At 36.1% G+C, this 12,785-nt stretch overlaps 1 protein-coding gene across 1 annotated transcript in view; it reads left to right on the top strand.

Annotated features, from left to right (window-relative positions):
- Positions 1–295: 295 nt before the first annotated feature.
- Positions 296–12,785, top strand: part of plekha1b (pleckstrin homology domain containing, family A (phosphoinositide binding specific) member 1b) — a 57,046-nt gene continuing 44,556 nt past the window's right edge. Inside the window, exon 1 of the mRNA XM_056469959.1 lies at positions 296–419. The gene's annotated coding sequence lies outside the window, so the exon portion shown is untranslated. The remainder of the gene's footprint in view (positions 420–12,785) is intronic.

The raw sequence follows: 12,785 nt of genomic DNA, 5'->3' as shown, positions 1-12,785 counted from the left end.
GGAAGAGGCCTTTTCCGCCTTCGTTATGAATTCCATAGACATTCTACTATGGCGAAGTCGTGGCTCATAAATAATAATTTGATGTCTTGAGATACGTCACCTGATAGGCTGAAAGAAGACCAAGAAACGTGGGTGTTTCTCAACCGCAAAACTGTCGAATCCAAACGCAGCGAAGGCTCGGCTCAGTTTTATTAATAAAGAAACGTGACTGGACGCTCTGGGAAGTTTATCCAGTGACGTACGCATTAAACTAGTTAATATTCATCAGCTAAACCTTGGTCATAGTAGAATTTGCAATTCCGCTCTCCACCCGTCAGTTGCGGGATAGGCAACCCGTCGGAAGTTTGTGGGAGATGGGCTGAAAGTCCAGCACAGGCAGACCGAAAACTGATGCACAGGAGTTTCACAGCTGCTTAGAAGTGTGTAAGTTATCTGCACATATACTGTCGAGATATACCTTTAAATATTAAACTTTGAATGTGGTGTTATTAATAGTAGCACCTATTTACTTAGAGCAGTTGACTAGCTGACTTTATGCAAAACTTGTCGCTATTTTAGACGGTGGGTCAAACATTAAGTTCGTTAGCTAACGTCCGGAACGTTTGCATGTAAAACCACTTCTACTTCACAAAAGGATAGATTAATTATGTCTGAGAATATGCCATTGATTCTTTATGCCTGTACATGGCTCCGTGCATCTCTGATTGCATGTCTGTCTTTCGAATGCTAGTGTATTACCTAACTAGACAGAATTTTTGGACATCAAAGAAATTAATGGAACCCATAAACGTGTCTATGATGCCCATAGTTGGTGATTTAACTGTACTAGCGTAATATCATGGTTCTGCGATGTAGGTATGGTATTATTACCATGTTACTGGTACTGCAGTGCATGATATAACTCGTCTGTGTTAGTACCATTTTTCTTTCTTTCTTTCTTTCTTTCTTTCTTTCTTTCTTTCTTTCTTTCTTTCTTTCTTTCTTTCTTTCTTTCTTGTTGGTGTAGTGTTTTACTAACAGCTGTCAATCAATGTTTTGATATATTGAGTTTAATAGTACACGCCCACTTTTTCAGCAGCCTTGGCTCTGGAAGTTTTTTTCTCATTCATTGTTTTTCCATAGGGGTTATAAAACGACTTGTTAAGTGCTGAATGTGTGTTTAATGCATGTATGGGGTCAAAGACAAAGAGGGGTTTTCAAGCATCATCAGCTTTTAGTTTTTCACACATTTGATTGTACCTGGTTTGATTTTATTGCTAATATTAAAATTAATTTTAAAAAGATGTAGATTTGAGTTTAATATTTTTATCTCAAGGCTGCAATTATGCAGTTGTTTAATATTATCATAAGTATATTATGCTGAATGAAGATTATATTACTAATAGGGATGTCCTGATCAGGTTTTTTTGCCCTTAAGTCATTTGATTTTGAATATGTACTGATACCGAAACCCGATCCGATACTTCTATAATACATAAAAAAAGAATAAAGAAGAGCGAAGAAACAGATCCAGGAGGTTCCTTGTTTTTTATTTAATTCACGTTATTTCAACATTCAACAACTCTGTTAATAAACAGAGCATTTCTTTGTGTTAGCTTGAAGTAATGAATAACATAAATTTTTCCCTTTTGGACTTTAGTGCAACAGTAAATCTAAAAGAAATCTAATATAAAAACAAATAACACCTCAACTTAAAATACCCGGCAGACAATCCCAAGTTTACATATCTCACAGTTTGCTATGGCAATGTTGTCGTCATCAACTTTATACTACCTCCAGACCGCAGACATACTTGCACTTACCGCTTTAATCTGCTTCCGTGTTCTACTTTACCGGCATTTAACCAATAGCGTCTCTGCAAACAAAGTGATGTCATGCCGCACGCATCAAGAAATCAAGAAAGAGGTCTAACTTTGTTTCACCACACACACTATAGATATATAAATATATTAGAGGCGTGATAAGACACTTACTCCACGAGAACGAGACGATTCTCGAGAAATCTTCAATGATGAAATTTATGAATGGAAAATATTTTATTAAACTGAAAAAAAACAAATTGCAAAACTATTTAGGTGGTTTTTTGAAATCAACTTGTAATGGATGTTATTTTACTTCTATTTTAATGGATTTTATGCAGTAAAGGACCTGCAAACACAGCAAAATATTTTAGTGATTTATGAATGGAAAATAGACTTTCCACAAATTGAACTTAAAAAAAAAATGAATCATGTCATTTTTGGTTTTTGATTTTCAACAGTTTCACTTTCAATTAGCAACAGCTTCCGTTTTTTTTTCCCGGACAGCATAATCGTGTGTTCGGTCATGATGATAATGACGACGACGGGTGTATGTGTCTCCAGGAGTTCACAGTGTGTGAGTGTGTGCACGCACTCGGAGGAGATGTGTCTGTGATCTTTTACTGACTGGATGGGTGCAGTGAAGTGTCAAACAGCTGAGTGTGTATGGCTTATCTTGTAGCAAAATGCAGCTAAAAGTCCTACACAACTGTAATAGTTTGATTACGTCATTTACATGTGCACTTCAATAATGCGACTGAAATAGGCATACTCCACATGTCTTAATTCGATTAGTGTTTACAACGATTATGGCTTTAAGCAAATCTTCAGTTCTGTTCCATCGTATGTTAAGAGTAGGCCCACACGGAATCTGCACGTGCAGAATTCCGCAGATTTTTTGCAGATTTCTGCAGATTTTTAGCCCATCATTAATTCTGCTTATTTACTTGTGTAAATGTGTGTAAATCTATATTTATTCAGTTTTTAAAATAATTACAGTATTATTATTGACTAATATGAAAATGTTCATCTGATTTATGTACTATGCAGTTTGTACAGTAATATTTTCTGTCTTTTAGTAGATATATTATATGAGAGACTTGCTTTGTTTACCAAATAAAGTGGATCTAATTGGATTTGCATTGTAAACATTAAATAAAGGTTAAAAAGATATATATTTTTTTTATTTTACATATTAAGGTTTTAGTTACGATACTCCCAAAATAATTCCGCAGATTTTTACCAAAGTTCTCAGCAGAAATAGCAAAAAATGTCCACAGATTCTGTCTGGCCCTAGTTATGAGCCGTGGTTAACACGTGTGGCTACAGTTGTAGCAGCCTCTACTTTTGAACACGGCAACGCTTGAACTCCAGTTATGTCACACTCACCCGCCCCAAACGAGTGACGTGCAATTCTGAGGCCAGCCTGTCAGGTGTGTGCAAAGCACTTGATGTGCGGTTCTAATCCAATCCTTCCTCCAATCTTCAGTGCTAAATTCACCCTCACGCTCCATCATAACATCACTCATAGACAACTTTTCACCTCGACGAGAAATCTCATTGTGATTTAGTCTCGCGAGATCTCGTGGCCCGAGATCTTGTCACATCCCTAATGCGTATATATATATTCAAGTTCTGATCATGAGGTAATGTCCGATTCCGATCGAGTCTGAAACCGTGTGATCGGGCCCATATTCCGATCATGTGATCAGATCTGGATATCTCTAATTACCAATATTTTGACAGTTTATTTTTACAGAAGTGAAAATAAAAGTTGAAGCACTAAATTAGACAGTTTACTTGCATTTAATATCTCTTCTGTTTGTATATAAAGTCACTTTTGCTGATTTCATTTGATGTGGACACCAAAATGGGATGTTTTGTCTCATGCATGTAACTCAAATCAATGGCAGGCATCCTTTTTAGAGAATAAAAAATTCAGAAAACAAAAACAAAACATGCTTGTGCTGGTTGAGGTTGAGGTTGAGGCATTGAGGTTTCATGTAATGATCACTTGGTGTGTGTGCATGCAACATTACTTTTAGGTCAGTGTGATTTGCTGGATAACCGATATCGGCCACTATACCCTTATGCACTATTCCCCATGCCTACATTACTCCACTGATTATTACATTACCTACATTAGTCTGATGATTGAATCAAGTGAGCGAATTCACCAGTGCTGCAAGTCATGGGAATTTAATTAGCAGTGCTAACATTGAATGGTCGTTCTCTAGTGTTCAGCCACTGAGAATATATTGGTTGTATACACAGGTGTATTATAGGGATTAAGTATATATGTTTGTACTTGATAATATCAGGTGCTTTTGGGTAATTTACAGTCAGATTGCACTATATAAGGGTGTAAAGCAGGGGTGTTAAATCCAGTTTCTGGAGGGCCGCAGCCCTGCAGAGTTTAGTTCCAGCCTTGTTTCAACACACCTATCTTAAGGTATTAGACAAGCCTAAAGAACTTAATTAGTTCGATCAGGTGTGTTTAATTATGGTTGGAACTAAACTGTGCAGAGCTGCAGCCCTCCAGGAAATGAGTTTGACAACCTGTGATTAAAATTATGTTAACTGATGGCTTCAATAAAAGAGCATACTATCATAGGGACTATACTCCTTATGGGAAAAAATGATAGAATTTTTATTATCGCAACCCAACTTTTTACCCTTCTATTTTTCAATGACACAAACACTATTCACCATCAAAACGTTCCATGTTAATACCATGCTAGTGGATGTATACAGTGATAGTACTATTGTGTTCTTTTTGTTTGTTCTTCACATTAGTCATATATGCTCTTTTCCACACAACACTCTTTCTCTGCATCCAAATATGCATGCTTTACTCTATAGTGTTCTAGAACTGCTTGATTGCACCAGATGAAATGAATAGCTCTATTTGGAAAGAATATAAAATTCTTAAGGGAGAAAAATATGGTAGGGAGTGCATTTAAAATCTAATAAACCAGTCACAAAGATACTGTACTAATAAAAATGCAGTGCTTTATGAATTTCTGGAAGACTAGCAATATTCAGATACACAAATTTAATATCCAAATGTAAATAACACCGGATAGTTTGCATCGTGTGTATACGCTGATATAAGTCTTGTCACCTATTCAAGTTTTAGGAACGACAAATAATAACTTGACTTCTAGTTGATCATTTGGTATCATAAGTGGCTAATATGAAAGGCAAAGGCCTCTAGATTATGCTTATTTTACCAAAATAAAATATGATCATGCCTTGATTTTTAATGATTTAATTAGGACAGTAATGTCTGACTTTATTTAGACAAAAGTCACTTAACATAAATAATGTACAGTATAGAAAATAAAGTCATGGTGCAGTGGAAAAATAATTAATAATGTGTATGACTCCCATTAGCCTGGCAGACTGCATCCATACATCTCTGCAATGACTCAAATAACTTTCCCAAGATTCTTTGAATTCATCTTTAATGACTTCTCCGTTTTACCCCAGACATGCTCAATGAGGTTCATGTCTTGTGACTGGGCTGGCCAATCCTGGAGCACCTTGACCTTCTTTGCTTTCAGGAACTTTGATGTGGAGGCTAAAGTATGAGAAATAGCGCTATTCTGCTGATAGATTTGCCCTTTCTCTTGTGATGTTTTTAATGTAATGGGCAGCACATACATCTTGATACCTCAGGCTGTTGTTGTTGCCATCCACTCTGCAGATCTCTCGCACACCCCCATACTGAGTGTAATCCCAAACCATGATTTTTCCTTTACCAAACTGGACTGATTTCTGTAAGAATTTTGGGTCCGTGAGGGTTCTAATAGGTCTTCTGCAGTATTTGTGATGATTGGAATATAGTTCAACAGATGATTCATCGGAAAATCCTTCTGACACTTTTCCAAATTATCAACTAGAAGTTGAGTTATTAATTGTTGCTCTTACAACTGGGGTAGAAGACAAGACTTTTGACAGGTAGTGTATATTTACAGTTGAAGTCAGAAAATCTTAGCCCCCCTTTGATTTACATATTTCCCAAGTGATGTTTAACAGAGCAAGGAAATTTTCACAGTATGTCTGATAATATTTTTTCTTCTGGAGAAAGTCTTATTTGTTTTATTTCAGCTAAAATAAAAGCAGTTTTTAATTAAAATTATTAGTCCCTTTAAGCTATATTTGGTTTCGATAGTCTGCAGAACAAACCATCGTTATACAATAAATTGCCTAATCACCCTAATCTGCCTAGTTAACCTAATAAGCCTAGTTATGTCTTTAAATGTCACTTTAAGCTGTATAGATGTGTCTTGAAGAATATCTAGTCAAATATTATTTACTGTCATCATGGCAAAGATAAAAGAAATCAGTTATTAAAAGTGAGTTATTAAAACTATTATGTTTAGAAATGTGTTGACAATCTTTTCTCCATTAAACAGAAATTGGTGAAAAAAATAAACGGGGGCTAATAATTCAAGGCTGCTAATAATTCTGACTTTATATACATACATGTATATACAATACGCCTGAATACTTTAAACTGACTTTAAATGTTCACACAATCAGGCCTTAAAACACACATAAATAATAAACATTTTGGTAAATTTATGGCTTAGCGCTGCAGTAACTCCACAAATTATGAGTGTTTTCAAATGTGGCTCCTGGTCAATTATAATGCGGATGACTTTGCAGGTGCACCTATTGCGATATCGATGCTGAAACGATATGTTGTGCAGCGTTAAGTGGCAGTTTGAATGCAGATCTGAATGTCTGTCCACTGTGATTATACTTGTAAAAGATTGAATGTCACATGAATGCTTTAATTGCCATCTTTAATAATAAATTATATGTGCGGCTCTGTTTTTTAGATTGTGAAAGGTGTGTAGAATGAGTAAATCCAGGCAAAAGAAATATGGATGGATGGATGGATAAATGGATGGATGGATGGATGGATGGATGGATGGATGGATGGATGGATGGATGGATGGATGGATGGATGGATGGATGGATGGATGGATGGATGGATGGATGGATAGATAGATAGATAGATAGATAGATAGATAGATAGATAGATAGATAGATAGATAGATAGATAGATAGATAGATAGAATAATTTTCGTTTTGTGTTACATGTAGCTGTCTGACACTCGTTTCTGTTTCCACAAATGCTCATGGGCTCTGATTTAGGAGCTGTGTGCACTGATGCATGCATGTGTTGTTTTATTATGCATGTTGCATGCATGCCTGCTAGGGCTGCACAATATATCAAACAATTATTGTTAACACCATAATAGTATATGCAATATGATTTATATTGCAGAGAGGTGTTTTATTAACATTTATTTGTGTGCCAAGCATTTGTGCATTGCATGCATAAGTCTTGTCCAATCAGATGGGAACTTATTTACATTACTTTGTACCCAACTCCCTAGTATAGGTGCTATTGGCTGGCTTGATTGTCAGGCCCAAAGGTGAACCTTCTAGTGCCTAATAGCAGAGAGCTGAGAATACATACTAATGTTAGGAGAAGCAAGGAAAAATACCATCACACAACTAAAACCTGTCAAGCAGGTAAGTCTAGGCTATCAAATATAAAAGTTCCTGGTGCTGTGCTGATATCTATCTTTACAGTTGTTCACTTACAGTAAAGCAACATTGTACACACAAGTTCTGCAGAGGGACAGCTGATTTATAAAATAAATTAATAAATTGACAATAGGAAATGCTTCATAGCAGCCTATCAGATTGATTTCTGAAGGTTCATGAGACATGAGGGGTATTGGCTGCAAGAAAATCAGATCCCAGTTGTAAGAGCAACAAATAATAACTTGACTTCCATTTGATCACTTGCAAAAGTGGCAGAAGGTAGATTAATCATCTGTTGAACTGCATCAATCATCACAATACCAAATCTTTCTGATACCAAATGACTAGACCCACACGGAACCTGCACAAACAGAACTCAGCAGATTTCCGCAGATTTCCACAGATTTTTAGCCCATCATTGATTCTGTTTATTTACTTGTGAAAAAGTGTGTCAATTTATATTTATTCTGTTTTTAAATTAATTTCAGTAATAATATTGACTAATATGAAAATATTCATATGATTTATTTACAATACAGCTTGTAAAGTAATATTTTCTGTCATTTAGTAAAGATATATGAGAGACTTGCTTTGTTTACCAAATAAAGTTTATCTAATTGGATTTGCATTTTAAACATTAAACAAAAGTTAAAAATGTATTATTTTTTGTTTCACATATTAAGGTTTTAGTAACGATACTCCCAAAATAATTCCACATAAAAAACTAGAAAACTTGGATAGGCGACAAAGCTTTTGTCATGTAGTGTATTTATTAAATTCACAAATTTTGTAATGTATTTAATTTACAAAACACTGGCTGTACTGTACTATTATATTGCTAAATGTCCAGAAAATCTTGGTTGTATCATGGTACCTATTGAAAAAACACAGGTATGTGGTACATATCCCAATTGCATAGTGATAGATGATTACAGAACAGATTATTGATTAATAATAGAACATTTTGACATGGCAATCTCAGTGTACCTTAAGTTTACATTAATTAACACTGCGTATGGGTTTTAGAGTAGTGTTTTGTATAGGGGTTATTTATTTTTAAAGACGCAATAGATCACCATTCTTATGCCATTAAAGTGCTTTACAATTGTGTAAGGGGGTCTTTCCTCACCACCACCAGTGTGCAGCATCAACTTGGATGACAACAGCAACAGGACAACGGTGGCAAATGCGCTCATCACACACCAGCTGTTTTCTACTCAGTGCATCTGGAAGCATATGGCATATATACTAATATTGGAAATAACGAACTTGTAAGCGGAAAATAAGCGATATGTGAACAGCCCGCTGCTATAGGTAATCCAGTGTGCGTGTGTAGTTGCCTTGGTGTAGCTATAAGCTCGGAATTTTAAACTAGTGCACAGGTGGCGTAACTGGCATTGGGAAACCTTTAAGCTTAAGGATCCAAATGTTTTCGGCTGCTCGCGCCACTCACTCGCTTAATGTCAGGTGACTCACGCTCTGCTTTAATTTTCTCATAATTGATTTATCAACTTTTAATACTTTTTAAGACCCTGCAGATACACTGTATTCAGGAAAAAAAACTATCAGCATATTAAAGAAGTGACATTCCAAACCAGATCTTTAAAACACTGCATCCTACTGCTGTCTTTGTAGTTCAGAACTTTTTCAAGAACTGTTCTGCTGTAACTCCTGGAAGTTGACACTGTGTATATAGGACCAAAAGATCACAATTGTACATTTTTCAGCATGGATGCTGTGGCTAACTGTGATTAGTTCAATTATAATCACTGATGGGCTGAACCATATCATGGGCTTCCATGTATTGATGTTTGTTTGGAGCCTTTTCTGCACCTGCTTTGCAGCCTCCAGAAGGAAATCCTGACATCTGGTCTTCACATTTGTTTCGACAGTGTTTCGATAGTGCTGTCCAGCTTTGCTTCACAAAGATCAATAGAAAACTGCTTGATGGAATTAACAAGAAACACAGGTGGATGATTGTCTATGTCATTTAAATTTACCTCAAGGAGTTTGGAATCAGAAAACGGAATGGCCGGTACTGGGTGTGATTACTCGTGGGATAAGCGTATGAAAAAAAAAAAACGGTAGGCAGTCCAACATTGTGAATGCATTTTAATGCTGGAACAGTTTGATGGGAAAACTCCAGCCTGATCTCACAAGAAAATATAAGTATTTTACATTTTGTCAGTTTGGTGGCTAATTGTGAATGTAAACTAGGGCTGCACGATACAACATGTATGTCGATTCATGATGTCGATTCATGCATAAATGCGATCTCATTTAGAAATGACAGCAATTCACTTCCATGTTTTCCGTACATTTAGGCCCAATCCCAATTCTACCCCTTAGCCCTTTCTCTTGCCTTCACGTGAAGGGGTAGTGGTGTCCCAATTCTCTTTAGCTTGAAGCCTCTAAGGGAAAGGGCTAGATAGCCACTGAAACAAAGATTTTTCAGGACCACACTCGAAACCAAGGGGTACGAAAACTTTCCAGATTACACCAGCGAAGCAGATATTTTTAAATCTTAAATTTTAAGCATATAATCAGAGTGTCATTTTTTAACAACTTGACGTACATGCCTGTGGATACAACTGCAATCTGTACATCACTAGATGGTACACGACACTTGTCTAGAAAGTAGGGCTGAAACGATTCTACAAATGTTGACCATGAAAATCTGTTGACAAATTTACTTGTCGAGTAGTCGTGTGATCACATGACCTAATGTAACATCCTGCAATATCACAATTTGACCACTGTGTTGTTGTGGCTCTAAAGTGGAATTCAGCCCTCCCAAATTTACAGAAAATATTAGCAATTTTTTTAAGCAATTAATTAATGTTGTTTTTTTTGTTTTGTTTTGTTTTTTTTTTTTTCCTGGGTTCTGCCAGTTGAATTACTTTTCCTGAATTTTCATGGTCAATCTTGAGCCAATCATTATAATTTATTTTGGTTCAATTTGGACTTTCCACACCCACTAGAGCCCAGGGGATCAGAGAGAGACTCTAGCCTGGCCCCTCCCTGATCCAGAATGTTATGTTTTAATAACTTGACATGCTCGCCTGTGAATAAAACTGCTATCTGCACACTCTTTTTCCTCATAAATGCAAAAATGTCAAATAAAAGAAAATAAATGATTTTTGTTCCATAGAGAGCCAACTATAGACTGTAAAAGATATGGACATAATATCCGTGACGTCCCCCATATGTTTCCGAAGAGCGCAAATGAGGCTACAAGTAGGCATGGCCAACTGTCGCCATTTTGTTCGTGCGTCATCGCACCCACCGGGGGTGACCAAATAAGGGCAAAGGGGCGGAGCGTCAGTGGAGCTATAAACGCTTCCTAGCGTTTTGCTTAGACAGGCTTTTATTTGGGAGAAACGCTTAATACGTCATTATCTGCAACTTGTTTGTTTTCTGACCACTTGTGCTTGGTTGTACACTATACCAATAAAGTGTTTAGTCTTTAGAAAACATGAATTACTTCCAAATACTTAGAATATAGTCTGTGTTAGTAAATGCAAGGCTATTTGCAGCTAATCAATCTGTCAGATTCTGGAGTGCATTTAAGTTCTAAAGAAAATTATAAATGATAAATGATCCTAAATAAAACAAAATACTTATAGACATCGTATAAAAGTATATAATTTCGCTCACTTGGAAAATCGAGTCAACTTGAACGGTTTGGAGCACAATTAAGTGCACACAGCATGCCATATCAACTGATAACTGTAGGAAATTTATGCAAAATGCAAATGACTGTAAAAAAGCCACATAAAACTACACAAAAATATTATGTATTTGCAGAGTGGCCATGCCCTTAATTATGCAGACTTAATAAAATTTAATAAAAACGAAACGGATGCATTATGAAAAAAATCTGTAAATCATCTGTAAAATTGGCCAACATTCAGTCAGTAAACATCTGGATTTCCTGGGGCAGCCCCGAAAGGCGAGTTGATGAATTGCAGTTTTAGTTACTTCCGTATTGGCTTCCTGAGGGAAAGCGGGTGGTTGCCGTTTGGAGCCGACTCGTATCCTTTTGATCGTATCCTCGCTGCATTCTCGCATACTTTTTTTGGTCACTTCCATGACGCATGCTTATTTGCCTGATTTAAAATAAAAAATATGCTTACAGATGAATATTTTTTCTGATCCCGTAACTCAGTGGTTAGCCTTGTAAAATGTAAACAGATGTTTGTTTCAATACAATGTTAACCCTTTTGTGCTGTTGGGGATGTTTCCATCCATTCTGTGGTGATTTTGGCTCTTAATTTGGCCACTACTTTCTCTGTTTCAGAAAATGGGATGATTTTTGATGACAAATCTTATTTTGACACATATTCGGAAAAATGCTTCAAAATGTTTCCAAAATTTTGCAATAAACTCTTGGCAATTTTAACACCCTTTCATTATGTTCAGGGCTGTTTCGCCCCATTGACTTTTATTATAATGATATTTGTTTAATTGCAAAACCGTGACACCATATAATAAAGCATTCTTGATTGTTGCTAGTTTTCCCTGTTGGTAGGAAATAAAATTTGTCATTTTTATTGTTAATCATCAGTTGCACTGCAAAATAAATCTTAGTTTCTGCCTTCTGTATGGAGTAAGTGTATTTATGCACACATGCTATAATCTGCTGTTTTACTCCATAGAACTCAATATAAAAGCCAGAAAGAGGGTTAATGCTGATGATCAACAGCAAAAAGTACACATTTTACCTCTTTCCAACAGGGAAAACAAGCAACAATTAAGAATGTATGATTATATGCTGTCATAGCTTGAAATGTCATTATAATGGAAGTCAATGCAAAAACATCTACAAACATAATGAAGACATAGTAAATTTGAACAGTACACAAGGATTAACATATACTTTTTCTGTAAATTTATGCTTTAAGTTTTTATTGCAAATGTCACTTTTATAACGCTGAATTTGCTCAATGGTAACCTTGTGGTATTCCCTCAAATCAGGTGATCAGTGGTCTTTCAGTGCTAATTGTAAAAAAACCTTCATCCAGTTATATGAGCAAACTCTGTCTCATCAATAGTAAATGGGTCCTTGGTAAATGAAACTGTGGTTGTGCTCAATCCATAAACCCTTGCAGCAAAGTTTCATCATATCTCTGCTAATTCTGAGGTGGTTACTCTATGAAGATCTGCAGTGCTGGAAAGGGTAGCTTGTATAGGGGGAAAGAAAACCTAGATCCATTGAGTGTTGCCACAATATTGCCATCCATTTTATTTTATCCTATCTCTAAAATCCCAGATTTAGGCTGTCGGAGTGATGGAAGCTGTCATTCAGAAAACACACTTTGGCCATAAAGTTTTCATCAAGGATTTGAGATGTGTGAAACTTGACAGCTTTTTTTTATTGATGGGAGCAGTGGTGATAAGCAACACTGACCTGTCTGA

The sequence above is a fragment of the Danio aesculapii genome, chromosome 12 (assembly GCF_903798145.1).
Source record: "Danio aesculapii chromosome 12, fDanAes4.1, whole genome shotgun sequence".
Taxonomy (NCBI): Eukaryota; Metazoa; Chordata; class Actinopteri; order Cypriniformes; family Danionidae; genus Danio; species Danio aesculapii.
This window is presented reverse-complemented; position numbering and strand designations above follow the sequence as displayed.